The 27,166-nt window shown below is 47.3% G+C and overlaps 1 protein-coding gene and 1 long non-coding RNA gene across 8 annotated transcripts in view; one reads left to right on the top strand and one right to left on the bottom strand.

Moving 5' to 3' along the window:
* PHACTR4 (phosphatase and actin regulator 4) overlaps positions 1-27,166 on the top strand; it is a 121,502-nt gene that overhangs the window by 23,994 nt on the left and 70,342 nt on the right. Inside the window, exon 1 of one of the 7 annotated variants that reach the window (XM_053267375.1) lies at positions 16,271-16,399. The exons of the other annotated variants lie outside the window; for them this stretch is intronic. The gene's annotated coding sequence lies outside the window, so the exon portion shown is untranslated. Of the gene's footprint in view, positions 1-16,270; positions 16,400-27,166 lie in introns of those variants that run through there. 7 annotated transcript variants of the gene reach the window in all.
* Positions 357-27,166, bottom strand: LOC128332733 (uncharacterized). The gene is made up of 2 exons (XR_008310746.1): positions 26,867-27,166; positions 357-2,190 (listed from the first exon to the last, which is right to left on the bottom strand). It is a non-coding gene; the product is annotated as an uncharacterized LOC128332733 (long non-coding RNA).

Below are 27,166 nucleotides of genomic sequence, written 5' to 3'. Positions count from 1 at the left end.
CTTGGTTTGGCAAGCAGGCTTCAAATCTTGGTTACACATTTTGGTTTGATGCCCCAAGTGAACCCTTGGTGCCTGCCTTGGCACTTTTGGGGGTGGGTTCTAACAGTCATGGACTAGTCAGTTGCCAGCTTTATAAACAGGATCTGCATTATATGTGAACCTGTCCTTAGTCTCCTGGTGAGACAGTTTTGAGCAGACACACTTGGATGGGACGGGAGTCAGGAAAAAAGTATGACTTGCGAATATTCACTAGAATGTCCATATGAAACCTGTGCAGGTTCAGTTCTGTGCACATAGGACTCTCTTGTAGGGATGTGCACAAAACACAATTTGGAAACAGAATTGCAGCACAACCCTTTAAGGTAAATTTATTTATTCATTTATTTAGGATATTTTTATACCGCCTAAAACGCAAGTTCTCTGGACAGTTTACAAGACTGTAGAAACAACCAATAAAAAGATTAACATATTTCAACAATTAAAATTTAATAAATTAAAACTATTAAAACACAATTAAAACAATATCTAATTAAAAGCCTGGGTGAACAAATGTGTCTTGACTGCCCTTTTAAAAGTTGTAAGAGATGAGGAGGCTCTTATTTCAGCAGGGAGCGTGTTCCAGAGCCTTGTGGCAGCAGTGGAGAAGGCCCGTCCCTGAGTATGGTTTGTTTGTTTATTGAATTTATATACCGCCTAATATAAAAATCTCTAGGTGGTTTACAGAATTAAAACATGCAATATAACACATTTAAAATTCATTAAAAGATAAAAATTATAAATAAAAACACATAGATAAAATTTTAAAATGCATTCTCAGTTGAAGGCCTGGGAAAACAGGTATGTCTTCAGGGTCCTCCTAAAAGCAAACAGAGAAGGAGATGCTCTTATTTCAGCAGGGAGCGCGTTCCAAAGCCCTGGGGCAGCCACAGAAAAGGCCCGGTTCCGAGTTGCCACCAAACGAATTTGCGGCACCCGTAGTCGGACCTCTTCAGATGATCTTAATAGGTGACAGGGTTCACAACAGAGAAAGCACTCTCTTAAAAATACCCAGGACCTAGGCCGTTAAGGGCCTTATAGGTAATAACTAGCACTTCGTATTTCATTTGGAAACCTATCGGCAGTCAGTGCAGTTCTTTTAGAATTGGTGTTATATGGTCCCTTCGGGTAAACCCAGAGACCAGTCTGGCTGCTGCATTTTGTACCAATTGTAGTGTCCGAACTACATACAAAGGCAGCCCCACGTAGAGTGCATTACAGTAGTTAAGCCTAGAGGTTACCAGCATATGTACTACTGCTTTAAGGTCACTAATCTCCAAGAATGGACGCATCTGGTATATCAGCTGAAGCTGATATAGGCAATTGGAGATCATCCATCAGGCCGACCAAGGCAGTCTAACCCTATAGCCCACCTGAAAGCCACCAGACGAGCCAGTGGCAACTGCAGACGAACCTCTCCAGATGATCTCAATGGGCGGTATGGTTCATAGCAAAGAAGACGTTCTTGTAAATACACAGGGCCCAAGCTGTTTAGGGCTTTATAAGATAGGAGTAATATGGTCTCTCCGAGATGACCCAGAGACCAACTTGGCTGCCGCATTCTGGACTAACTGTAGTTTCCGGACTACATACAAAGGCAGCCCCACATAGAGTGCATTGCAGTAGTCAAGTCTGGAGGTGACCAGCAGATGTACTACTGTTCTGAGGTCATTTATCTCAAGAAATGGACGCAGCTGGTGTATCAGCGGAAGCTGATAAAAGGCACATTACAGCGGATAATAGATGGTTCCAAATTCTGATTCAAGGGAGGAGGGGCACTCACTAGCCCTCTCACAACCCTGGACAACTCTGCCGGACGTGAACTTGCGGATGCAATATGGGTCGAAAAGAATTTCTTCTTTGACGCCCATATTGCCAGAGCATAGATCTTCAAATGTGCTCTATCTTGTAATCTGTCAGATTCGAGTCGAGTCTTCTTCCACTTGCGCTCCAGTCGTCTACCTCACTGCTTCAGCCCCCGTAGTTCTTCCATATACCAAGGGGCCAATTTTGAAGCGGGTCGGATAGGACGCTTGTCTACTGCCCTTGCTGTTCCTTGTGAGCTTGCTGTTCCTATTCTCCACCAGGGCATCAACAGGATCACCCATGGAACACCACCCTGATCAGAGTGAAAGACCAGATTAAGTGTGTGACCTGCAAATGGAGGGGTAACAACAATAACATTTATATACCGCTTTTCAGCAAAAGTTTCCAAAGCAGTTTACATAGAGAAATAAATACATAAATGAGAGTTACGGGAGGTACTATGCTGGGGTTGCATAGGGCCAGTTGTTCTCCCCCTGCTAAATAAAGAGAATCACCACATTTAAAGGTGCCTCTTTGCCCAGTTAGCAGGGGTTACACATCCCCTTTAACACGGAGGAGATCAGGTCCATACCTGCTCCTCTTCTGCTCGCCGCCACTTACGTAATTGCGGTCGTTCCTCTAGCTATGCTCTTGTGCTGGCAGGACATAGCCAGCTGCTTCCACGTGACACTGGCACACACATGGCCTCCACATGTTCTGCAAGTGTGACGGTGTGCGTGCCAGTGTTGTGCAGGAGCAGGTGGGAGACACCCTGCCAGCATGCGAGCATAGCTGGTGGGAGCACTGTGATTACGGAAATGGCAGCAAACGGAGGAGGAGCAGGTATGGACCTGCCCTCCGTGTTAAAAGGATGGGTTACCCCTCTGTTTTAAAGGGATGTGCTATGATTTGGTTTCTGAATTGCATGTTGTGCACATCCCTACTCTCTTCTTATAGGACTCACAGTTGTGCAGAGGGAGCTCGATGCACAGGCATCTATATGGATGTAGACACCACACAGACATTCAATGGAACCCATAGGGACAGAGTCTGATTCCATGCCCTCCTTGCAAAATCCATGTTTGCTCACCACAGTTGTCTTGTGAATTGGATATGGTTGGATTGTCGTTCTGGCACAATGGCTAGAGAGGCAATGAAACTGAGCTCAAAGTCCTGGAGTTCTGTGACTAGCCAACACTTTCTTCCTTGACATTTGTTTACTTGCACGCATTTCCCAACCAGGTGACTGGGCCAATTTCTGTCCTTTGCTGTTTGTTTTCTTAACCGTTTGCACAATGTGTGTTCAGCTGTTGCCTAGGTGGCCTTGTTTGTCTTCTGAGCAGGATTGCTGTGTGCCTTGTTGGCCACTGGGAGATCCCAAGGAAGGGATCATTCTCCTCTTTGTTGCCTTTTTAAGGAGTGGGGAAGACAGCCTTTCTGCTTGGCTGTCGCGGTCTATCATCTAACAAAGCAGTAAAACCGAAAATCTGATCGCATTCCAGTGCTCTCTTGACAGCCTTTTTGTTTGTTTTTGTGTTCAGAGATTACAATCCAAATAGTTGGCAGATGTTCAACCTTCCTGAGGAGGAAAATAATTGCTGTGTGTATGGAGAACATCTTAGTTCTGTAGCAGCACTCTGGAAATATATAGGTTTCCCCCTTCTAGAAAAATTCAGGGCAACCTTTACAAAAAGAGTGTGTTCTGGAGCCCACAGCCCTGGAAAATATGTTGTCTAGGTGGATCTGTTTAAGAACAAAAGAGTGCAACTATTGCCATATCAGGAAATGACATTAGCCCCTTAAATGCCTTCCTACAGGCAGTAATGGGCTGGATGCGGAATAATAAACTGAAGCTGAATCCAAGCAGGACAGAGGTGCTCTTTGTTGGGGATCATAATCTGCAAGACAGGATAGAACTTCCTGTTCTGGATGAGGCTACACTCCCCCAGAAAGAATAGATTCATAGCTTGGGAGTACTTTTGGACCCGGGTTTCTCTGTGGTGCCTCAGGTTGAGGTTGTGGCCAGGAGTACTTTTTACCAGCTGCAATTGATTCAGCAACTCTGCCCATTCTTTGAGGAGAATGTCCTAAAAACAGTGGTACACCAGGTGGTAACTTCCAAGTTGGACTATTGCAATGTGCTTTATGTAGGACTGCCTCTATATGTAGTTCGGAAACTTCAGTTAGTCCAAAATGCGGCAGCCAGAGTGGTCTCTGAGATATTCTGGAGAGACCACATTATGCCTGTTTTTAAACAGTTGCACTGGCTGCTGATACGTTTCTGGGCAAAGTACAAAGTGCTGGTTATTACCTTTAAAGCCCTGAATGGCTTAGGTCAGGGTTACCTGAGAAAACACCTTTCCCTACAAGATCCCCACCGCTCATTAAGATCACCAGGAGGGGTCCATCTTTGGGTGCCACTGATTCATCTGGTGACAACCTGGTATTGGGCCACCTTAGTTGTCACTCCTAGGTTGTGGAATGTGGTCCCCATGGACATGAGGATTATCTTCCTTGGAAGCCTACAGGAGGGCCTTAAAGACCCATCTTTTTAGCCTGGTTTTTAATGATATCTAGCTTTAATTTTAATGAAATTAAAATTTAACCCTAACCCTCATCAAGAATGATGAGGCAGCTTCCTATGTTCTTAAGTTCCATGCTTACTGACATGCAGAACTGTGTAAACTTGCTCTCCCACTAGGGCCGCTCTGGGAAGAGCACCTGTATGCTTGCATGCAGAAAGTTACAAGTTCCCTCCCTGGCATCTCCAAGATAGGGCTGAGAGAGACTCCTGCCTGCAATCTTGGAGAAGCCACTGCCAGTCTGTGTTAACAGTACTGAGCTAGATGGACCAATGGCCTGATTAAGGCATCTTCCTATGTTCCACTCATTTCTAGGCTACCCTACTACACTACTCTTTGACATTAGAATCCACCTATCCTTGCAATGCCCAACTTTATTTGTACCACTGTGATGCATTAGGCAAGCAAGCCTCATCTTGACTCTGTTTTGCTGCTTAAAGATAAAGTTGTGCTGTCGAGTTGGTGTCGACTGCTGGCGACCACAGAGCCTTTGGTGGAATGCAGAAGGGGTTTACCATTGCCATCTCCTGTGCAGTATGAGATGATGCCTTTCAGCATCTTCCTATATCGCTGCTTCCCGATATAGGTGTTTCCCATAGTCTGGGAAACATACCAGTGGGGATTCGAACCAGCAACATCTTGCTCCCTAGGCAAGTTACTTCCCCGTTGCACCCTCCCAAAATTGTAGAGGCTAAGCTTCTTGGGATCAGAGGCCTCTGTTTGTGTTTACAAAGCTGTGAAAAACACTATGTACATTTCATGGTGAATAATATGTAAGTCAGGCCTTGACCAGTTTTATTTGGATCTAGGAGCCAGCCTCAATATTCAGGAGCCAGACAAAGGAACCTTGACAAAATTACTGGGCTTAGTGCTGGACAGTATATGGGGAAGGTAAATGGGCTTATCTTTATCGCCTTTACAAGTAACATCTTTGGAACAGAAACAGAGCTGCTTAGGACAAATAAAGATTTTATTAAATAACTCCACCTCTGAATGTCCTAGTCTAGGTGCCATGACTCCCTGGTGCCTGGGGTTTGTCAGCTTCTGGTACAAATAATAATACAACTGATCTTGCAGTTATTTTTAGAAATATCTCCCATACCTGGAAACTCTCTTGTGATGCAAGTGTGAAACAAACTGCATTTTATTGACTATTTATGGCCACCTTTCTCCCAGACCTTTGTGAAATGTTTGTTCTGGGAGAGAAGGAATGGGGACTGATGTGCAAAGGAAGCAAAGAACCTCACTTCAGTAACTGAGATGGTCTTTTCAATTTGTATCAAAGCACTTTTGGAACAGTTGTGCCTTTAGAAATGATGTGCCAGTGTTTTGTGAAGAATCTGCCATCCATGCAGTGAGCTTGGATGCTGGAAGGCCGAGAGAGTACTGCCAGGGATGACTTGGTTCTCTCCCGGCCCCTTTTAGTTAAGTAACAAATCTGTTTTGTTAAAAGCACTTTTTTCAAGGAGATTTTTGCTTTCTCAGGCCTTCCTCTATCCTCAAGTTCCCTTTGGGTCTTTTTGTGTTGAAATCTTTTCTCTCCACCTTCTGGTTCCATTTCTAGGTCTTCTTGAGAAATGCCCTGTGTTGGCTAACTGAGGCTTTCTGTGAAGGGGCAGTGCAATCTTTGTCTAGGAGTAAGATCAGACAAAGCCCCTAAATTGGGTGGGTGGCCACAGTTGTTCTCAGTTCCCTGTTTGCAATATGGAAATAATGTGGTCTCCTTACTAGAGCGTTGAGAGAACGAATGGCTTAAGGCTTCAGTCTTGTATACTAAAAGTATTATATGCATCCCCCCACCTTCCAAATGATTGGAAACTTGGATTTATTTGACTTTTTGGAAACTGGGATTTATTTACAACCCTGCACAGCAGCTAATTCTTAATAGGGTCATAATTTCAGAATATATGAAGCCACCTTCATAAGATGGAGACCTGCAGTTTGTTTACAGGCATTGCAATACTGACAGTTTCATTTCCAACCTCCTTCCCAATAATCTGCGGAAATGGCTCTGAGTCCGCTCTTCCCCTTTTGGTTGAATTCTGCATTGATAAACCTCACTGTGCCAGAGTATCCAAAGTCCATAAGGGCAAACTCATCTCAAGCCTGCTATTCCTCAAGTTGGGTTTTGTGTAGTTGGGTTGAAGGGAGCTAGAAAGCCCTTTGCCTTTCTCCAAATGAGTGCTGCTGTGAGAGAGAGGTCTCGCATGTGAACTGAAGGATATGCTTGGGACCAGGCAGGAAATCTGAGCATTGAATGGAAACCTTGGTCTGCCGGCTACCTTTCCTGTATGTGTAGATTAAAGAAGTTGCAGCTAGGTCTGTGTCAGTGTTGAGAGAACTGGTTAAGGAGTCTCAAGAATTCTTGCATGTAATTCTTGCACTGAGGCTGTGAATATATACGAACATGACAAATATTTATATTGGACTTGAGTGCCAAGACTTGGACTTGGGTAACACAACTCAGGCAGTGTGAAAGGGTCAGGATTTGTGCCTGGCTGCTATGCAGTTGTGGAATGTGTGACCATCATGTAATTCTTTTCCATAATTTTATCTTGAGCCATTCATCTGTCTCGTTTACTTTCCTATTTTAGGTTTGTACCTTCAGCAAGAGCCACCTAATGGCGCAGCAGGGAAATGACCTGCCTAGCGAGCAAGAGGTTGCTGGTTCTAATCCTTGCTGGTATCTTTCCCAGAATATGGGAAACAGCTATATCGAGCATCAGTAATATAGGAAGGTGCTGAAAGGCATCATCTTACACTGCACGGGAGGAGGCAATGGTGAACCCCTCCTGTATTCTACCAAAGACAACCACATGGCTCTGTGGTTGCCAGGAGTTGACACCGACTTGAGGGCACAACTTTACCCTTAGTTTACCTTCAGCAAGAGAATGGAGTGGATTGGTCTGCCGTGTGTGTGTGTGTGTGTGTGTGTGTGGACTAGGGATGTACGAACCAGCTCAACCTTGAGCTGGCTGAGTCTGAGGGCTTGCCCTTGAGCCAGCCCGGACCTGGTTTGGTTCAAGCCGAACCCCCTGGGCCGCTTCGGGGGGCTTTTTAAAATGGCAGACTTACTGAGGCCTCATGGAGGTGCTGCTGCAGCTGCGGGGGGAGGGGGGTCCTCCAGCAGTTCCCCCTCCCCCTGATCTCGCATTGGCCATTTTGGCCCTTTCCGAGCTCCCGGTGGCCATTTGGGGGGTTACCGCACATACGCATGGGCCATTTGCATGGCCGGGTTGTGACCCGGCAGCTGTACTTCCCATGTCCTCTCTCCCAATGTCACTTCATAGGAACACAGGAGGAGGCCTTATACTAGGTCACACCATTGGTCCATCTAGCTCAGTATTGTTTGCTGACAGAAGCTTTCCAAGGTGTCAGGCAGGAGTCACTCCCAGCCCTGGCTGGAGATGCTGCCAGGGAGTGAATCTGGCAGCTTCTGCGTGTAAGCAGATGCTCTTCCACTGAGCTATGACTCCATCCCCTAAGGGGACATCTCCTACATCGTCCATATGTAATCACCCATTCAAGTGCATGCTAAGGCAGATCCTACTTAGCCAAGGGGACAATTCATGCCGCCTTGGGATTGCTTTAATGAAAGGCGGTATATAAATTTAACAATAAGTAAGTAAGTAAGTAAGTAAGTAAATAAATATGACCAACTCTCCTCCCCATTTCACCCAGCTGGGCTCTGGGGCTGGAGGTGAACCCAGCTGAGAGAGAATTATCTGGAGAGAAGCTATAGAGAGGGAATCAGTGGGCACAGAGCAAATTGTGCTCCCCTCTCCCATCTCTCTCTCTCTCTCTCCTATGTGCTCTAAAGATCAGATCTCCTACCATGATCCCTCCTTTATATTTGACTGGAGCAGAGCAAGATTCTTGTGAGATTTTGCTTAGGCTGCCTTAAATGCCAACGCTGGTAATATTTACTTTAAAAAAAAAAGTTAGGAAGATAAGCAGCCGTGCTGCTGTTGGCTGCAGTCTGAGCCTTGGCCTTTGGCACAGGCCCAATCTTGTGCAGCTGGAAGCAAAATTACTGCTGGCTGTAATTCACGGTTAATTATTTCAGATCGAGGCTTTGTATGGACGCTCACTCCCCAATCAGAATGTAGTTATTCCAGTTGCACTGGCTTGGCTGACAAGCCCCAACTTGGCATTTGTGCCCAATTTTTCAAGTTACTCCAGTTGAAAAATGTCAAGTTGCTCCAGTTACATGGGGTTACTTCTACATAATGTGGCCATGCTCTTCTGCTCTAAGGTCACTAGGGGGCAGACGTTGCTTGATCTTGCAGCCTCTTAGGAGAAAAGCCTCTTGTTTGTGCAAGCTGTTACAGAATTCTGATGAAAGCTTTCATGTTAGGTGAAACTGGGTATGAACATTAATTAAGTTTTAATTACTTTATTATGTTACTATATTGAAGAGTATTGTTTATATTGATTTTTGCTGGTCAAGGACCGGAAAAAAGATTTGATTGATTGAATTCCCGTTGTCAAGGTGTAAAGTCAGTGTGCACATCTTAAATATTAAAAGTACGATTGATTGGTTTTCTTTATTACGGCCTGAATATTAAAAGTACCACGAGTGTGGTGCATGTTAACAAGTTAGAATAAGATCACGGGGGAAGCACCTAAATGAGAAGTGTGTGTAATGCAGGGGGTAGGTTGCTTGTTCTATCGATAACTCCCATGAGCACAGAACTCAGAAGCTGGCGCAGGGGAGGAGAGCTGGTCTTGTGGTAGCAACTATGACTTGTCCCCTTTGCTAAGCAGGGTCCACCCTGGTTTGCATTTGGATGGGTAACTATTTGTGAGCTCTTGTGAGATATCCCCCTCACCTCAGGGGAATATGGGATGGAACCGTAGTTCAACGGGAGAACATCTGCATGCTTGCATGCAGAAGAACCCCTTGGAAAAACTGAAACCTTAGAGAGGCCACGGACAGTCAGTGCAGAGGATACTGAGCTGAATAGACCGATGGCCTGACTCGGGATAAGGCATTCTGCTTAAATGTTTGGAGAATGGTAGGGGTCTACCGATAGGGAACACCAGACAGATGTAAGACAGGTATCAAGCTGTGTGAGGTTTAGAGCTGTAAAGCCTTTACAAAAACCCACTAAATATCTGTATACTTTGACACACCCAACACACAGAAGAGCCCTGACATTGGCTTGGAGTTAATGTGCTGCCCTCTGTGGTATTGGAGGGTAGGTTTAGGAGCGTCCCCTATCTGGAGAGACTGTGTCTTTAGATATCAAAATAATTCTGATGAGTTTTCTATAAACTTACTACTTTCTGATACTCACATCAATGTTTTGCCTCAGGTAGCCAGATTCTGTACAGCTGCAATTAAAATCCACACATGGTGTGTCAGAAATGGTTAATTTAGGTTTTGTTTTAGTTTGCTTCATCTTATCTTATTCTGTTTTATTCTACTTTTATGAAATAGTTTCTGTCTGTCTGTACCAGTATTCTCTTTATCTGGGGCCTAAATAGTAATTCCCTTCTGAATGCAGTGTATATCACTGCTGTAATTAACACAGAAGTCAACTCTAACAATTGTCAGTACTCCCGCAAGTGGTGCTCGCGGTGATTCCTGTAGAAGAGCCCTCCCTTTTGCCTGCTCCTTCGGTTATTTGTGTTCTGGGGTTGCTATAATAGCAAAGGCACAGTGAGTTGCCTATGTGCTATTGGCGAGGGTTGTGCTAGCATTTCTCGTGGGTAGTGTCAGGTTTATAGAACACCTGTCCACTTCTTGGAAACAGTGATTATTTTATGTATTTAATTTTATACCCCATGTTTCTGTTTGCTTGCTCAGGGCAGCTATCAAAATTTAAAGTTGCACAAAGCAGTTGGACTTCATCAATACAAACTAGAATAAATATAAGCATCAAGTCATACATCACAGAAAATCAAGAGCAGGCCGCTCCGTCTGGTGCTAGTAACGGATGCTGTGTGACTGCATCAGGAATGATCATATCTCTCCTTTGCTACTTTGTTGAGCCACATGTCTAATTTGTATGTGTACTGTACTGAGCAAATTGTGTTCAACATAATTCTTTAAAAAAAGCTACAAAGCTTTTGTTCTCTTGGATGCTGACTGGTTTTTGTTTTGGTTGCTTTTGGTGCAGGATATTAAAAACAAACAATCCTGGCAATGTAAGCATGATACATATGAGATCAATATTTGGTGTATGTTTCATACACAGTAGCCTGGAGTCAGACTCCTTCTCTTTGTGGCGTTTCTTTTTTGTAGTAAGTGGCTCAGACTTCTTTCCCTCTCTGGGAATGTGTTAATCCCTCCACTAATTGAGGTATCTAGTGCAAAACTGCAGCCTGAGTGTTTCTTATCCTTAACCAGAAAGCATGAGTGTGTGGATACAGGTAGATCTGTTGAGTGAATCCTAACATGGGGCCCCGCTCCTGCCCCGCTCTCTCTTGCCCACTCACCCCCTTTCCCGCTCTCTCTTGCCCACTCACCCCCTTTCCAGTCTCTCCACTGCTTCCCCGCCACTTTCTCATCTCGCCGGCCTGGCCTGCTGCCTCCCGCCTCCGGTGGCCAGGCCGGGCTTTGCTGCTGCCTCCCCCTTACCCAGGACGGCCTGGCCTGCCATCCCGCCGCTGCCTCCCGCCCCCAGTGGCCAGGCCGGGCTTTGCCACCGCCGCCTCCCCCTTACCCGGTACGGCCTGGCCTAGCCAGGCCAGGTCGTTTTGCCACCTCCTGGTGGCCAGCTGAGGCCGCCTCTCAGGCTGATTTGCGGCCGGCCACCTCCACCCACTGCCATTTTTTTTTGCCCCCAACTCTTGCCCAATGCTAGGAACTCTTGCAAGAGTTCCGCTGCCAAATCCTGGGCACGCATGCTGGCTAAGAGAATCTATATATTTAGACTGAAGAGAATATTTTGGATAATTATTCTATCCATTCCACTAAGTGCATTGGTGAGTACTGTTTTCCAAGTCACTCTGCATAGCACATTCTCCCCTGTTGTGGATAGTGCTCAGGAACAAAGTGACAGCAAATCCTGTTCTCTTTTTGACTCCCCAGGGCTCCCCATTTAGGAACCAGAATGTGCACCTGTCCCATGTAACCTGGCTGCTCCCTCTGCCTGGCATGCCTCTGCCCCTGGAGGCAAGAGCGAGGACCATTATCCGAGCAGCTTGATTGTTTCTGTGCTTAAGGACATTAAAAATATGTATTTTCTCCTGGCAAGAGTTGCTCTGAGAATCCCCACGTTCCTTTCATATTGTGTCCTGATAGTGAGCCTTCCGGGCAAAGGCCCCTAGGGTTTCTTCCCTGGCAGTCCCAGTAAATGAAGCAAGCTGCCTGGTTAAGATGTGGAGTTGACTGTCAGGTCTCCTCGTGTTTCACTTTTGGGGTTAGTCATGCTTCAGCTGTTTTGTCATCTCCAGGTGTTCCATTACCCTGGACCTGGGGCTACATACAGGGGTGTAGGGAGTTTGGCTGCAGCTGGAGGACAGAGTCCTCCGCCCCCTAGGTTGACGTCACGCCCCCTGTGACTGAAGTCAGACTAAAGGGGGTGGAGCCAATACTGAGAATGGGGCCTGTCAGCCCCAGCAGAGCTTCCCTTCCCCAATCCGTGGTTCATGGAATCGCTGCCCGGGAGCTTCTTGTCAGTGATTCCACGAACCGCTGACCGAGGAAAGGAAGCTCTGATGGGCCCCGTTCTTGGCATTGACCCTGCCCTCTTGTGTCTGATGTCAGACACAGGGACAGGGCAATACCCGGGAGAAGGTCCATTGAGACCTTCTCCAGTGTTCTCTCTAAATTTTTTCATTTGTGTGTGGAATGAGTTTTGTTCTGAGTGTCAGTATCAAGGCAGTGTGTGCACACACATGCGTTCAGAATGGGGCCTTCTTGATTCAACCTGAGCAGGATCTAAAATTAACTGAGCGGACATCAAAAAACTTGTGAGCGCAAGCATGTGCACATGCCTTAGAGGGAGCACTGGCCCTCTCCCATCCCTCCCCAGTCAGTGCTCTAGTGAAACACTGACTGGAGAGGCAAGGGGCATACCTTGTGCTCCCAGCTGGCGAGCGTCTCGTTCACCAGCTGGGTGTGGGAGGAGGCAAGGGGGCCCCCTGGCCAAGGGGGAGCGGGAGCCTTGCCGACTCCTCCAGACCCTGGCGGCCTGGGTACAGCCGTCCTTCCTTGCTCCACGGTCCTGATGCCTCTGGCTACACAGCATCTCTCCTCCTCTGTCCCAGAAGTTCAGCCACAGGCCCGTCTGGTGTTGCTCTGCATTCTGAAGTGCCTCACAAGTGGCAGTGCTTATTTGTAGAATGTCAGCAAGAACTAACCTCTTCAGTCATTCAGCCCTACTGCTTTTAAAGTCTGCTTCTTAAAACAGATTTTAGCATTGCAGCAATGTATAGCTTATAGCATGTAACTTTCACCACCATAGATTTTAGCCCTACCATAGTCACGTGCTACCATTTTAGCAACCTTCCCCCTAGGTGCTACCTAGAGGTTGCTACCCCCCAGGTGCTACCTTTATTGCTTTTTACAGACATTCATAGTTTTTAATCTTATAGTAATTTCATAGTAGCCTTACAGTCTTTATGCTTATAGGCACTAGATGGGCCTTGGGCCTGATCCAGCAGGGCTGTTCTTGTGTTCTTATGTCTGTATTTAATTGCTTTTAATATTACCTGTTACATGCTTCTTTACTTTGGGATAGTCTGAGAACATGATAAAGAGTGATTGATTGATTGATTTACAGAACAAGCTGAAGAAAAGTTGACATAATGTGCATTTGCATTAGTTCACTTTGACTCCGCAGAGGTAGAGATAGGGAAGGAAGGAAATAACTACTATGTACTGTCTGGAGTTATGGACATTATTTTAATTTTCGCCATGCAAATTGGAATTTGGAACATAGGAAGCTGCCTTATACTGAGTCAGACCATTGGCCCATCTAGCTCAGTATTGTCTACATAGACTGGCAGCAGCTTCTCTGAGGTTGCAGGTAGTAGTCTCTCTCAGCCCTGTCTGAGAGATGCCAGGGAGGGAACCTGGGACCTTCTTCATGCAAGCGTTCTTCCCAGAGTGGCCCCATCTCCCAAGGGGGATATTACAGGGCTCACATGTAGTCTTCCATTCAAATGCAAACCAGGGTGGACCCTGCTTAGCAAGAGGGACAATTCATGCTCACTACCACAAGACCATTTCTGGCCATGTCACATTATTGTGTGTTATTTCAGACATGGCATCCCCAAAGTCCCTGGCAACTTAGTGTTGTGTTCTGGAGGTTGACTCCCCAGGGCACAGTTCAGACAGGATGTTACTAGTGTATGAAAAACTGTGGCCAGGCTACATGTAGGAGAGAAGGGCTGGTCTTGCGGTAGTGAGCATGAATTGTGCCCTTTGCTAAACAGGGTCCACCCTGGTTTGCATTAGGATGGGTGACTACATGTGAGCATTCTCTGCTGTAAGATATTTCCCTTAGGGGATGGGGCTGTAGCTCAGTGGAAGGGCATGTTCTTCCAGGGCACAAAGAGCTGCTACCAGTCAGTGTAGACAGCTAGATGGACCAATGGTCTGACTCAATATAAGACAGCTTCCTATGTTCCTACGGAGCCAGTCTGATGTGAGAGGTGATGATCCAGGATATTTTCTGTTGTGGCACTTGGACTCTGGAAGGCCCTCTCCAGAGAAGCTTGCCTAGTGCCAAATTTACTATATTTTAGTCCCAGGTGAAGACTGTTTTGTTCTGCCTTTCTATTTTACCTACTGTTATGTTGTATTTTAATTGCTTGAAGTATACTGTATAATCTGCTTGCAGAGGACTGGGCCTGAAGAACAATCTACAAACAGTTATTTAAAATTTCCCTTTCGAGTTCAATTAGTTTACTTTTCTGCTTGATTCCACGAATCAGAGCACTACTGAAATTATTCTGAACTGTGCCTGCTACCTCTCCTAAGTCAGATCATTTTAGGAGATCGGAGGGGGCTGATGCGAAGGGCAGGTTGGTGAAGGCAGGATCTTTTTAGTTTAGAAAGAAGTTAGATAGAGAGCAGGTCTTGTGGTAGCAAGCATGGCTTGTCTCCTTTGCTAAGTGGGGTCCACCCTGGTTTGCATTTGAATGGGAGACTATGTGTGGGAGTGCTGAGATATTCCCCTTAGGGGATGGGGCTGCTCTGGGAAGAGCACCTGTATGCTTGCATGCAGAAGGTTCCAAGTTCCCTCTCTGGCATCTCCAGGTAGGGCTTGGAGAGATTCCTGCCTTCAACCTTGGAGAAGCCGCTGCCAGTCTGTCGATAATACTGAGGCTGGATAGACTGATGGTCTGACTTGATATAAGGCAGCTTCTCATGTTCCTAAGGGGGGGTCACAATAGAGGTGTCTAAAATCCTGCACAGTGGGGATCAAGTGGATAGAGAGAAGTTGTCCCCTGTCGCCTTTCATGTTAGATGTTGGGTTCCTAGGCAGAAGCTAAATGTTGATAGATTCAAGAGAGGACCAAGGATGTGTTCTTAGAAGCTTCTAGTTTCTGGAGGGAGTTAACCCATTAACTCTTCCTTAGCTGTGATGTGTTAGCACCACACTGTTGGGATTTGAAATGGGGAAGGTTATCTGGGAAGAAGTTTGAGAATTTAGGGTGGAGTTTGGCTGAGATAATAGTATGCAGCCCTGTGCTATCCTTCTGTGACTGAAGCTAAGCAGGTCTGGCCTGGATGGAGAGCTGCCTGGGAACCGAGTCAAGCCACTCTGAACTCTTCTCAGTTGGGGTGTATGTGTAGCCATTGATTGTATGTATCTGACATTGGCCATGCTGTTATTTCAGCAACTGTATTGGTTCCTTAGATGTTTGTGATAGCACTTTTCAAACATTCAGGTAATGTTAGGCAGTTACTCTGCCAAGTGAGACTAGTTAGGTGATGGGTGTCTTTCATCTAAAAATAGGTTTCAAAGGCATACATAATCCATTCCACTACAAGAAGACAGGCTCTTCTTCATTGTTAACCTCTTAGTAACTAATATTCAACATTCCAGATTATTACCCAAGAATAGGAGTAAAAGAAGTTGCATCATGGCAAAGATTCATGAATGAGCCATGCCATTTGCTACATGAGATGTCACCAGCCAACCAAACTTGAAGAAAGAAACATTGGTCTTACCGTGAAAGGTTCTTTTTCACAGCCAAGGAGGTTATCCTCCAAAGTATGTGTTGAATACTGAGCATACTCCAAAGACAGGACCAATCAAAAGTTGTAGGCATGGCTAGCTTACTGTGTGGGCGACCCCAGCCCCAGTTCTGGGATTGATGTGCTCTCAGAGAAAAAGGAAAATAGGAAGTTAGGAAAAGGGAGACACCTATAGGTCATACTCGAACCCATGGCAGATGTAAGGGAAAATATGCGGAAAAGGGAGGGGGGAAAGCCTACAAAGTTAAACTTCCCTGGAAGTCGCCCCCACCCCAATACACTCTGCCCAAACAAAAACAGGATGAATGGAAAACACTTGATGAACATCCTTGGACGGGCCAGATGACCTCCTCGTCTGTGAAAAAGAACCCTTCACGGTAAGACCAATGTTTCTTTTTCCACAGTTCGAGAAGGTCATCCTCCAAAGTATGGGACATACCCAAGCCAGAAGAGAAAGGGTGGAACTCAAACCAGATGTGAATCAGACCTCCTGCTGAAGAATAGTGTGACCAAGAGCCTCTTGAGTGGAGTGGAAATCCTATAATGCTTTATGAAGGGTGTAATAGAAGACCAAGTGGCTGCCGTGCAGATTTCAATTAAAGGCATATTGGCAGTAAAAGCTGCTGAAGTAGCTGCACTGCCGGTGGAGTGAGCCATAATGCCGGATGGAATGGCCAGATTGAGGGACTCATAGGCAAGAGTGATACAGGATTTGATCCAGGCAGCGATCGTGGTTTTGGAGACCTTAGAGCCGAGAGTCGGCTGTTGAAAAGAGACGAAGAGAGAGTCTGAACACTGGAAAGCCTTGTTCTGCGTAAGTAGATCTGGAGGGTACAGTGGACATCAAGTTAATGCCATAATTTTTCTTTAGGATGAACTGGGAAAGGACAGAAGGGTGGCAGGACAATGTCCTGCGAAAGGTGGAAAGTAGAGTTAACCTTTGGGAGGAAGGTAGGATCCAACTTGAGCATGACGGCATCAGATTGGAAAATGCAGAATTCTTTCCGTGTGGACAGAGCCCTAAGTTCTGAAACCCTTTGAGCTGAGGTAATAGCCACTAAAAATCAGACCTTAAGGGAAAGAAAATGTAGAAACGCTAAGATGGTTTCTTGAACTGAAGTAGCCCCTCCTTGCTAGTAGCCCGCATTCAATTTACAGGCGGCTAATTAGAGCCACTGAGGATCTGGGTGGATGATAGGACCCTGAGAGAGAAGGTCCAGCCACGGAGGTAGGTGCTATGGTGGAGTGACTGATGGTTGCAGAAGATAGAAAAACCACAGTCTCCGTGGCCAGAATGGGGCTATTAGGATGAGCTCAGCCTTTTCGATTTGGAGCTTCTGAATAAGCTTGGCTATCACCACAGTCGGTGGGAATGCATAAAGGAAGCCTGGAGGCCAAGGGGAGGTCAGGGCATCTACCGCCTCTGCTTGATGGGACAGGAAGCGGGAGAAGAACCTGGGAAGGAGATGGTTGAGGGGGGAGGCAAAGAGATTGACTAGGGGCAGTCCGAAGTGATGCACTATCTGGTGGAAAACATCCCGGTGGAGAGACTATTCTGGGTCTGACAGCTGAGCCAGTTGGCTTGGATGTTCGCTGTGCCTTGGAGATGTTCTGCTACGATCAAGGTCAAGTGCTGTTCCGCCCAACTGAAGTCTCTGTCGGTCTCTTTCATCAGAGTACGGGACCATGTTCCTCCTTGATGGTTGATATGCGATTTGGTGGTCACGTCTGTGTGTACAAGTATGTTCATGTGGCGGAACACTGGGAGGAACTGCAGCAGGGCTAGTCGTACCGCGCGAAGCTCTAACCAATTGATGATGTGCCTCCTCTCCCATGTTGACCAGACCTCCTTGAGCATATTGGCCATTGCAGTGGGCACCTCAGCCCAATAAGCTGGCATCCATGGTTACCAGGATTCGACTCGGGACTGTGAGGAGAACACCTCTCAACATGGCTGACAACAACCAACAGCATAGTGACTGCCGGATTTCTGCTGGCCAATCTCTCTGTGGTTGCAGGCCATGATGTTCCGTTGGAACGGGAGGAGGAGCCACTTAAGAGGGCGCGAGTGCTAGTGGGTCCACGGGGTACACTCCAGACATGCAATCATGGACCCAAGCTAAGGTCATCAAGTCTGCCAACGTCACATGGAGTAGAGGCTGGATGATGGAAATCAATTTCCTGTGTCCTTCTGGAGGTAAGGAGACGGCCAGATGTTGAATGTCGAACAGCGCTCTGAGGTGTTGGAGAGTTTGAGTCAGGATGAGGTGACTCTCTTGAAGGTTTATCAGAAACCTGTGCGACTTGAGGACCAAGAGGGTCTGTTGTATGGCAAGCTGGGCCTGATGGAGCAAAGCCACTAAAATGAGCAGATCGTCTAACTATGGGTAAACATGGACTCCGCACATTCAGAGGTGGGTGACCAGAGCAACCATCAGCTTGGTGAAGACTCTCGGGCCTGATGACAGGCCAAAGGGTAGAGCCCTGTATTGGTAATGGTGGCCATCGTACACGAACCTGAGGAACCTTCAGTGAGTGAGAAGGATAGGAACATGGAGGTAAGCCTTGGTCAGATTGATTGAGGCCAGAAAGTCCTGCTTCAATGTTGATTCCTTGATTGACCGAAGGGATTCCATTTGGAATTTCCTCTTGTGGATGAATCGGTTGAGTTTAGGACAGCCCTCCAGGATCCTTCCTTTTTTGGGAACCAGAAACAGTGAATAACTCAATTGATGGCACTGGTTCAATGGCGTTTATCTGAAGGAGATGTTGAATGGCCAGATTCATCCAAAGTTGTTTGGACATTTCGATTTGGGGGACATTGTGACTTGGTCTGGAGGATGAGACTGGAAGTCCAAGGAATATCCATGGGAAACGGTGGAGCGTACTCAGCGATCTTGTGCAGTAGCTTTCCACTGTGGGTAAAAGTCGAGAATCCTGCTTCCCATGGTGGGTGGGGGGAGTAATTGTTTTCTGGGGGGGTAGGTGGAGGCAGTGGGGAAGGATCGAGTAGAACGACCCCGGTAGGTCATCCTCCTCGCTGCTGACATCGGTTGCACCAAGTAGGGTGGTATGCAAAACTTGTGCTGTCTTTGTGAGAAGACAAGGGTGGTTTCTGCGAACCTATGAAGGAGCAAAAGGACTGAGCATTGGACTGAAAGGGCCTATGAGAGTCCCTACGAGATGAAGAAAGGGCCTTTTTCTCATCCTTGGTTTCTATGAGTATCGGGTCTAAGGCGTTTCCGAAGAGCCAGGCACCTGTAAAAGGAGTAGCTGAGAGGTTAAGCCTAGACCTGGAATCAGCTTTCCAGTGTGTTAGTCATAATGAGCAGTGAACTGCTACTTCCGAGGCCATTGCTCGGGCTGCATATTGAATGCAGTTGAGACTTGAGTCTGCCATGAGGGCAGTGGCTTAGGCTAATTTGTTTAGACCCTGGCAGACCTTGGTCAGTTCAGGCGGAACCATAGCAGCGATCTCTTTCACCCAGCGCATAGATGCCCTGACAAAGATGGAATTAGTTGTGGCCGCTTTGATGCCCATGGCCATGGCAGAGTGGTTCTTACAGAGGAGCATATTGGACTTACGATCCTCAGGGGATTTTAGTTGCTCCTCACCTTCCTTAATAATAACAGATACTGACACAAGCTGAGCCACAGGGGGGTTGACCATGGGAATTGCCAAGAGAGATGTCACATCTGGAGGCAAACTGTAATGTTTCTTAGGAATGGGTCCCAAGGCCTTGAATGAGGCGGGAGCCACCCATTCAGCCAGGATAACGTCTTTGAAAAGAGGGGGGAAGGGAACCATAGCCGTAGGAATAGAGCTGGAAGGGAATACATTATTTTTATTTTTTATTTTTATTTTTGCATTTTTATACCGCCTTTCGTTAAAATATAGCCCCAAGGCGGTTTACAAAAGTTAAAAACATACAATAAAAACACAATAAAAACAACATGCTAAGAGTATAAAAACATATAAAAACAGGCATAAAACAATACAAGAAATAAAAACACCCAGAAGCAGCAGTAAAAACGATTATGTAAAAGCCTGGGTAAAAAGCCAAGTCTTTACAAGCTTTCTAAAAGCCATGATGGAGTCCGAGGAGCAAATGACCACTGGGAGAGCATTCCAGAGTCTGGGGGCAGCAACAGAGAAGGCCCTGTCCCGAGTGCACGACAGCCGGGCCTCTCTCATTGTCGGCACCCGGAGCAGGGCCCCCTCAGATGTCCTCGTCAAGCGGGCAGCAACCCTTGGGAGCAGGCGGTCCCTCAAATACCCTGGGCCCAAACCGTTTAGGGCTTTAAAGGTCAAAACCAGCACCTTGAATTGGACCCGGAAACGAACCGGTAGCCAGTGCAGTTCTTTCAAAATGGGGGTGATATGTTCCCACCGGGCAGCTCTGGATAACACCCTCGCTGCCGCGTTTTGCACTAGCTGCAGTTTCCGGATATTCTTCAAGGGCAGCCCCACGTAGAGCGCGTTACAGTAATCCAGCCGCGACGTGACTAAGGCGTGGGTAACTGTGGCCAGATCTGCCTTCTCGAGAAAGGGACGCAGCTGGCGCACCAGCCGAAGCCGTGCAAAGGCACCCCTGGCCACCGCCTCCACCTGAGCTTCCAAAAGCAGAGCCGGGTCCAGTAGTACCCCCAAGCTGCGTACTTGTTCCTTCAAGGGGAGTGCAACCCCATCCAGAACTGGTAAAATCTCCACATCCCGATTGGCTCTCCTACTGACCAACAGCACCTCCGTCTTATCCGGATTCAATTTCAGTTTGTTAGCCCACATCCAACCCATCACGGCCTCCAGTCCCCGGTTCAGGACATCCACCGCCTCCCTAGGATCAGATGACAAGGAGAGATAGAGCTGAGTGTCATCCGCATATTGCTGACAACTCAGTCCAAATCCCCGGATGACCTCTCCCAGCGGCTTCATGTAGATGTTAAACAGCATGGGGGACAAGACCGAACCCTGCGGGACCCCACAGGCCAACGGCCACGGGGCCGAGCAGTAGTCCCCCAGCACCACCTTCTGGACCCTCCCCTCAAGAAAGGACCGGAACCACTGCAACGCAGTGCCTCCGATTCCCATACTCGAGAGGCGGCCCAGAAGGATACCATGGTCGATGGTATCGAACGCTGCCGAGAGGTCCAGCAGAACCAACAGGGACGCACTCCCCCTGTCTAGTTCCCGGCGTAGGTCATCCACTAGAGCGACCAAGGCAGTCTCAGTCCCATACCCGGGGCGGAAGCCAGATTGAAAAGGGTCCAGATAATCCGTATCATCCAAGACCCTCTGCAGCTGGGACGCCACCACACGCTCCATCACCTTGCCCAAAAAGGGCAGGTTAGACACAGGTCTATAGTTGTCCAGGCTGGAGGGATCAAGGGAGGGCTTTTTTAATAAAGGTCTTACCACCGCCTCCTTAAGGCACGATGGCATCCTGCCCTCCCTTAATGAAGCATTAACCATCACCTCCAGCCATCTACCTGTCCCCTCCCTGGCAGCTTTTATTAGCCATGAAGGGCAAGGGTCAAGAGCGCACGAAGTCGCCCGCACACTGCCCAGGATCTTGTCCACATCCTCAGGCCGCACCAACCGAAAAGAATCCAACACAACGGGACCAGATGGTATCAAAGGCACGTCTGCCGGAACTGCCAAAACTCTGGAGTCCAGGTCAGCACGGATGCAAGCGACTTTATCTGCAAAATGACAGGCAAACCGATCACAAAGAGCTGTAGATGGCTCCTCCCCCATTGTCCGGGGGGATGTGTGGAGCAATGTTTTCACCACACGAAACAGCTCTGTTTGCCTGCACTGAGCAGACGCAATGGAGGCGGAGAAAAAAACGTTTCTTCGCCGCCCCCACCGCCACGGCGTAGTCCCTAAAATGGGTTCTAGCCCGTGTTCGATCGGATTCGTGACGACTCTTCCTCCAGCGTCGCTCCAGCCGTCGTCCGAGTTGCTTCATCGCCCTAAGCTCCGAGGAAAACCAAGGAGCGGAACGGGCTCCACTAAGCCGGAGAGGGCGCTTGGGGGCAACCGTGTCAACAGCCCGGGCCACCTCTCCATTCCAGAGATCAACCAAGGCGTCGACAGGGTCACCAGCTCTGGACACTGGAAACTCCCCGAGGGCCGTCTGGAATCCAAGCGGATCCATAAGCCTCCGGGGGCGGACCATCTTAATCGGCCCACCACCCCTGCAGAGGGCAGACGGAGCAGTCAAGAGCAGGTGTAGCCTGAACATTTTCAATAGGAGTCAAAGCATTAATAGCGCGTCTTGCCTTAGAGAGCATAACTTCAAAATCAGATTATGAGAATAGGCGATAAGAAGCTGGGAGTGGAGCTGAGGTATTATCAGATAACTCCCTCTCCTCTTTGTCTGATTGTGAGATGTCATTGTTGCTACTCAATCTTTCCTCTTGGTCAGGTGGGGTTTGATGGGTATGGGGCGAGGCATCTAGGGGTAGCTAGAACCTCCACCGGGGCTGGAGGGGGTGGGGGTCTAAGGTAGGACAGGTGGCGGGCTGGAGGCGGCACATGGGCTTTGATTAAGACTGAGCATTGCCACATAATGAAGTCACCAAGCCATGTAATCGGGTGGGAAGGGGTGTTCGCCCAGGGTAGGTGTGGTGCTCACGTCCAGCAGAATTGTAGATGGAGCGGATGGCCCTGGTGGTGAGAAGGGCTTGTCAGGATGAGGAGGCACAGACTGGTTTGGGCGTGGGAGCGCTGGGTGCTCCGGTGGAGGTAGAATTGGCTCAGATGGTATAGCCGATAATGGATGAAGTGGTTCAGCCGGGAGCGTATGCAGTGTGTTCTCCTGAGGCAGCTCCGTCTCCTGCCCCAGAGGTTCGGCCGTGGGGGAGCTCTCCAGCGTGGCCGGGATCTTGATCACCTCCTCAGGCAGGGTGAGAGGAGAGATTGGTTGTGGGAAAGGGAGTCGATCGCCCTGGTTCAGCGGCAGATCGGCATCTCCCAGGTCAGGCAAGTGACGGGACTGGCATGACTCACAAACAGCTTGGATTAAGAGCCGTTTGCTCAGGCGTCCTGCTGACACAGGCACCAAGTGTGCTTTAGCTGGGGAGGAACTCCTTTGTTCACTGTCTTTTGAATGTTTTGTTTTCTTTTTAGCTTTCTTGTGGTCTTTTTTGGGAGGTTTGCCTGGGTAGGCGCAAACGGCTTGCCCCTGGGGGGTGCAGCGTTCCCCTGGAGTGAAGCCAGCCTGAGCAGGATCCCCCAAAAGAGCAGTACCCAGATGAAATGGCCTGCCTCTCTGATCAGATAGGGAACCCTCTAGCAGAGTGCTTGTGTGGGAACCTTCCATAAGGAGATGGGGGAAATGAAAGTAGAGGGAACAGCCTGATTCTGCTGAACTGAATAAACAAAACGTCAATATGTTTTAGAATTGGATAGAAAAAATGACTTCCTTCCTTCCCTTGCACAATACTAGATAGGGAGAGAGGAAGAATAGCAAAGCTAGCCAGCCAAGCTTAGAAGAGCCAAAGTCGCAGGTGCAGACCTGTTTGTGGAGCAAAGACAGGACCAGGGCTGGGGCTGGGTGGCCTCCTACACAGTAAGCTAGCCACGCCTGCAACTCTTGATTGGTCCTGTCTTTGGAGCATGCTCAGTATTAAACACATACCTTGGAGGATAACCTCGGGCTATGGAGAACAGTTATTTCCTAACACCATAGGTCAGGGTTAAGCAACGTTGGCCCTCCAGTTGTTGTTGGACTACAACTCCCATCATTCCCAGCCACAGTGACCAGTAGTCAGGGATGATTATAATTGTAATCCATCAACAGTTGGAGGGTCAAAGTTGTGCAGCCCTGCCATAGGTGATCCAGGTGATCCATGGGAATGGAGTAAAACACCTCCATCACATCTTTCCAAGACAAAGCTTAATTGGCTCATGAATCCATCCCGCATAATCTTTTCTAATCATGGCAGTTTCTGATCCCCTAGACATGCATGAAAATAAAACTAGGATTCTGGGGAGGTCTGTTCCTAGTTCTGTTGGGCCACAACTAAGGAGGAAGATTCAGAATTGTAAAAATAACGTAAGAACATCATAAGAACATTGCTTGATCAGACCCAAGGCCTATCTAGTCCAGCATCCCCTTTCCCACAGTGGCCCACTAGATGCCTCTGGGAAGCCCACAAGCAGAAGGCATGCCCCCTCTTCTTCTGTTGCTCCCCTGCAACTGGTACTCAGTGGCATCCTGCCTCTGAGCCTGGAGGCAACCTATAGCCATCTAGACTAGCAGCCATTGATAGACCTGGCCTCCTTGAATTGGGCTTAGCTCCTTTTAAAGCCATCCAAGCTGGTGGCCAAGCTGGTGGCCATCACATCCCATGGCACATAATTCCATAGATTAATTATGTGCTATGTGGAAAAGGTTCTGTTGTCAGTCCTAGATATCCTGGCAATCAGTTTAATGGGATGACCACTGGTTCTAGTGTTTGTGTGTGAGAGAATTTTCTCTCTATCCATTCTTCACACCATGCATAATTTTATAAACCTCTGTTTTTTCTTCTCTTAGTCATCTTTCTAAACAAAAGATGTTGTAGCCTTGCCTCATAAGTAAGTGCTCCAGTGCCTTGATCACTTTGGTTTCCCTCTTCTGCACTTTTCCCAGTTCTAGAATATCCTTTTCGAGATACAGTGACCTGAACTGTACACAGTACTCCAAATGCAACCATACCATTGCTTTGTATAAATGCATTATAATAGTAGTATTTTTATTTTCAGTTCCCCTCCTTATGATCCCTAATGTATCCACCCTTGACGTCAGTGGATTTCTCTCTCTGCCTCCATCTCATGATTATTCTGGCAAGATTTGGTCATCCTTTCTTTGCAACAAACAATTTGTAAATATGTGGTGAACAACCTCAGCAGGGCGGTGTTGAAGAGGGACAAGATAAAAACTATAAAAACACTTCTGTTCATTAACAAGTGCTGTATAAGTTGTCATGTAACAATGCACTTGCAAACCTTGTTTGGCTGATAAGGGTGAGTCACGATTAGTCTGTAACTTCCAGTTTAGTTTGGATGAAAGATGAGTGACTTTCAAGGCTACGCAGTGATCTTCATAACCCAGCAGTACTCTGAACAAACGCTTCCCACATTGGAACTCTGTATTCTCACCAGGGTATCATACCTTCAGGTTATTCCCATCCAGTCTAAGGTAATTTTGAATTCTGAAACCCCAAATGCTCTGAAACGGTATCTGAAGGATTATTTTCTCATATACAAACTTGCCTTCCTTTTACGTCCTCATAGGAACATATGAAGCTGCCATATACCGAGTCAGACTATTGGTCCATCTAGCTCAGTATCATCTATGCAGACTGGCAGCGGCTTCTCCAAAGTTGCAGGCAGGAATCTCTCTCAGCCCTAACTGGAGATGCCAGGGAAGGAACTTGGAATCTCCTGCATGCAAGCATGAAGATGCTCTTTCCAGAGTGGCTCCATCCCCTAAGGGGAATATCTTACTGTGCTCATACATGTAGTCTCCCATTCAAATGCAAACCTTGCTTAGCAAAGGGGGCAAGCCATGCTTGCTACCACAAGACCTTTTAGTGCCCCTGTAAGTGCCCCCACATTAAAGGAGCCTTTGCAGCCATCCTCCAGTTGAGGATCTTGGGTCCCAGACAACTGGATTGGCTCTGTTGCTACTGGTTCATATGATACCACCTCCAGCACACATGAAGAATTAGGGGGTGGGCTGAGAGCCCAGACATCTCAACACCCTCTCAGTGTGTCTCTTTATTGCATGTGGGAGTTGCTAGGAGTGCATGTTTAGGGGCCCTTTGGATGGTGATCTGGGACATGCCGGGAGGGTGTTGGGATGTCGTTAGAGGACAGCCTGTTGGGCAAGCACTCAGCATGCCCCCCTCCTCCTCCATGTGTGCTGCCCCACTATCTTTTAGGTGCTTGGCCAATTCCATCCTGTTTGCCTGAGCTTTTAATATTAAGTAATTTTAGTTGTTTGGTTGGATTTCCTGCGGCTGTGGTATCTGTTTTTAATCTGTTTTAATGTTGATTTTTGTCTTATTTTGCCTACACTTTCTTTTAACTGAAGTCCTTTGCCTTGAAAACTGTGTGTGGTAGTACTACTACTAGTAGTGATAGTAATAATAATAATAATGAACAACTTTAGCTGCCCCATAACAAATTGTTCTCTGGACAGCTCACAACACAGCATTAAAACATCAAATAAAAACACATGAAATCACAACTCAGCAAAAAGAAAAAGAAAAAAAGGAAATACAGTGCAAAACAATTGAAACACTTTTTAGAAGTCAGTTTTTAAAAATCACATTTAAAAGGCTTGAGTGAACAGAAATGTCTTTTTGTAGAAAAGCAGGATATAAATAACATGCTATATAAATAACAACAACAGTAATACAGAGAGAGAGAGAGAGAGAGAGAGCGCTTGCCACTAGCTAGTATCCCAGCCCTCTAGCAAACAGGACACCCAATACCACACAGATCTCCTCATTGGAGATCTCATTTCCACTGCCAATTTGGAGAGGGTAAGAAACAGCGAGAATCCTTCCTGAGCAGCAGGAGAGGGCTCCCACTATTTCTTACTATCTCCATATCCCAGTGCCAGTGACAGAAGACCCACTTCTCTCCTAAGCTCTCTGTCTGTGTGCTAGAAAAGGATTTGAGAAAAGAGAGGGGATTAATGGCAACCACAAATAAATGGCTGGCTAATGAGTGAAGCCTAAACTTGTGGATCCCTCTTCGTGCATGTGCACATATGCACATATGTGTATCTTTAATAATTAGCACATTAAGGGTGGTCTTATGCTATATCTGTTACGAGGTGGTCGGTATTATTATCATCCCCGCATTGCAGTAGATTGTGAGGTGGGGGCTTTGACTGAGAGAGAGCCTTGCCTAAGGCCATCTAGTGAGTTTATGGCTGGGATGAGATTTGAACTGGGGACTTGCTGGCCATTTTTAGCCACTGCAGGATACTGGCTCTTGCTTTTAGCCCTTTGCTCAACTCTGCGTGATACTCCACACAGAGCTGTGGCAGCCTGATCTATCTTTAGCAGCTTTCACATCCAACCTTATTGCTTTCACTCTTTTTGTGGAGGCGAGTGCCATCCCTTCCACTTTTTTGCCTATCACTCTGCTTTTCCATTCATAGAAGTAAAACCTGAGTCGAGGCATATGTGGAGGTGACATTGCAGGCTATAAATGGAGATCCCTCCCAGGCGGACTCCCACCTTCAATCCAAGCACACACAGAAAAAAAATCACTTACCCTAGAGCTCCAAAGTTAACTGCTTATTCACTTCAACCACAGATGTGCTATACTTGCTGCTGTCCATTAGCTATGAAAAGTCTAGGAAGCCAATAGAAATGGGGTGAGAGAAATCCCCGTTTGCTATCTTTGGCAACCAAATTGGCTTTTCCTGTTGCAGACATGCTAGCTCATTGCATGGAAACTGGCGGGGTCTGGGGAAAATGAAAGCAGGCAAGATCGTATCTGCAAAGGATAACGTTTTCAGCAGCTGTGCCTTTCAAAACAGTGCAGTGCCGGGTCTACCAGTTTCAGTCCCTG

Source organism: Hemicordylus capensis, chromosome 7, assembly GCF_027244095.1.
Source record: "Hemicordylus capensis ecotype Gifberg chromosome 7, rHemCap1.1.pri, whole genome shotgun sequence".
Lineage (NCBI taxonomy): Eukaryota > Metazoa > Chordata > Lepidosauria > Squamata > Cordylidae > Hemicordylus > Hemicordylus capensis.
Note: the sequence above shows the minus strand (reverse complement) of the source record. Positions and strands in the feature narration are given on the sequence as shown.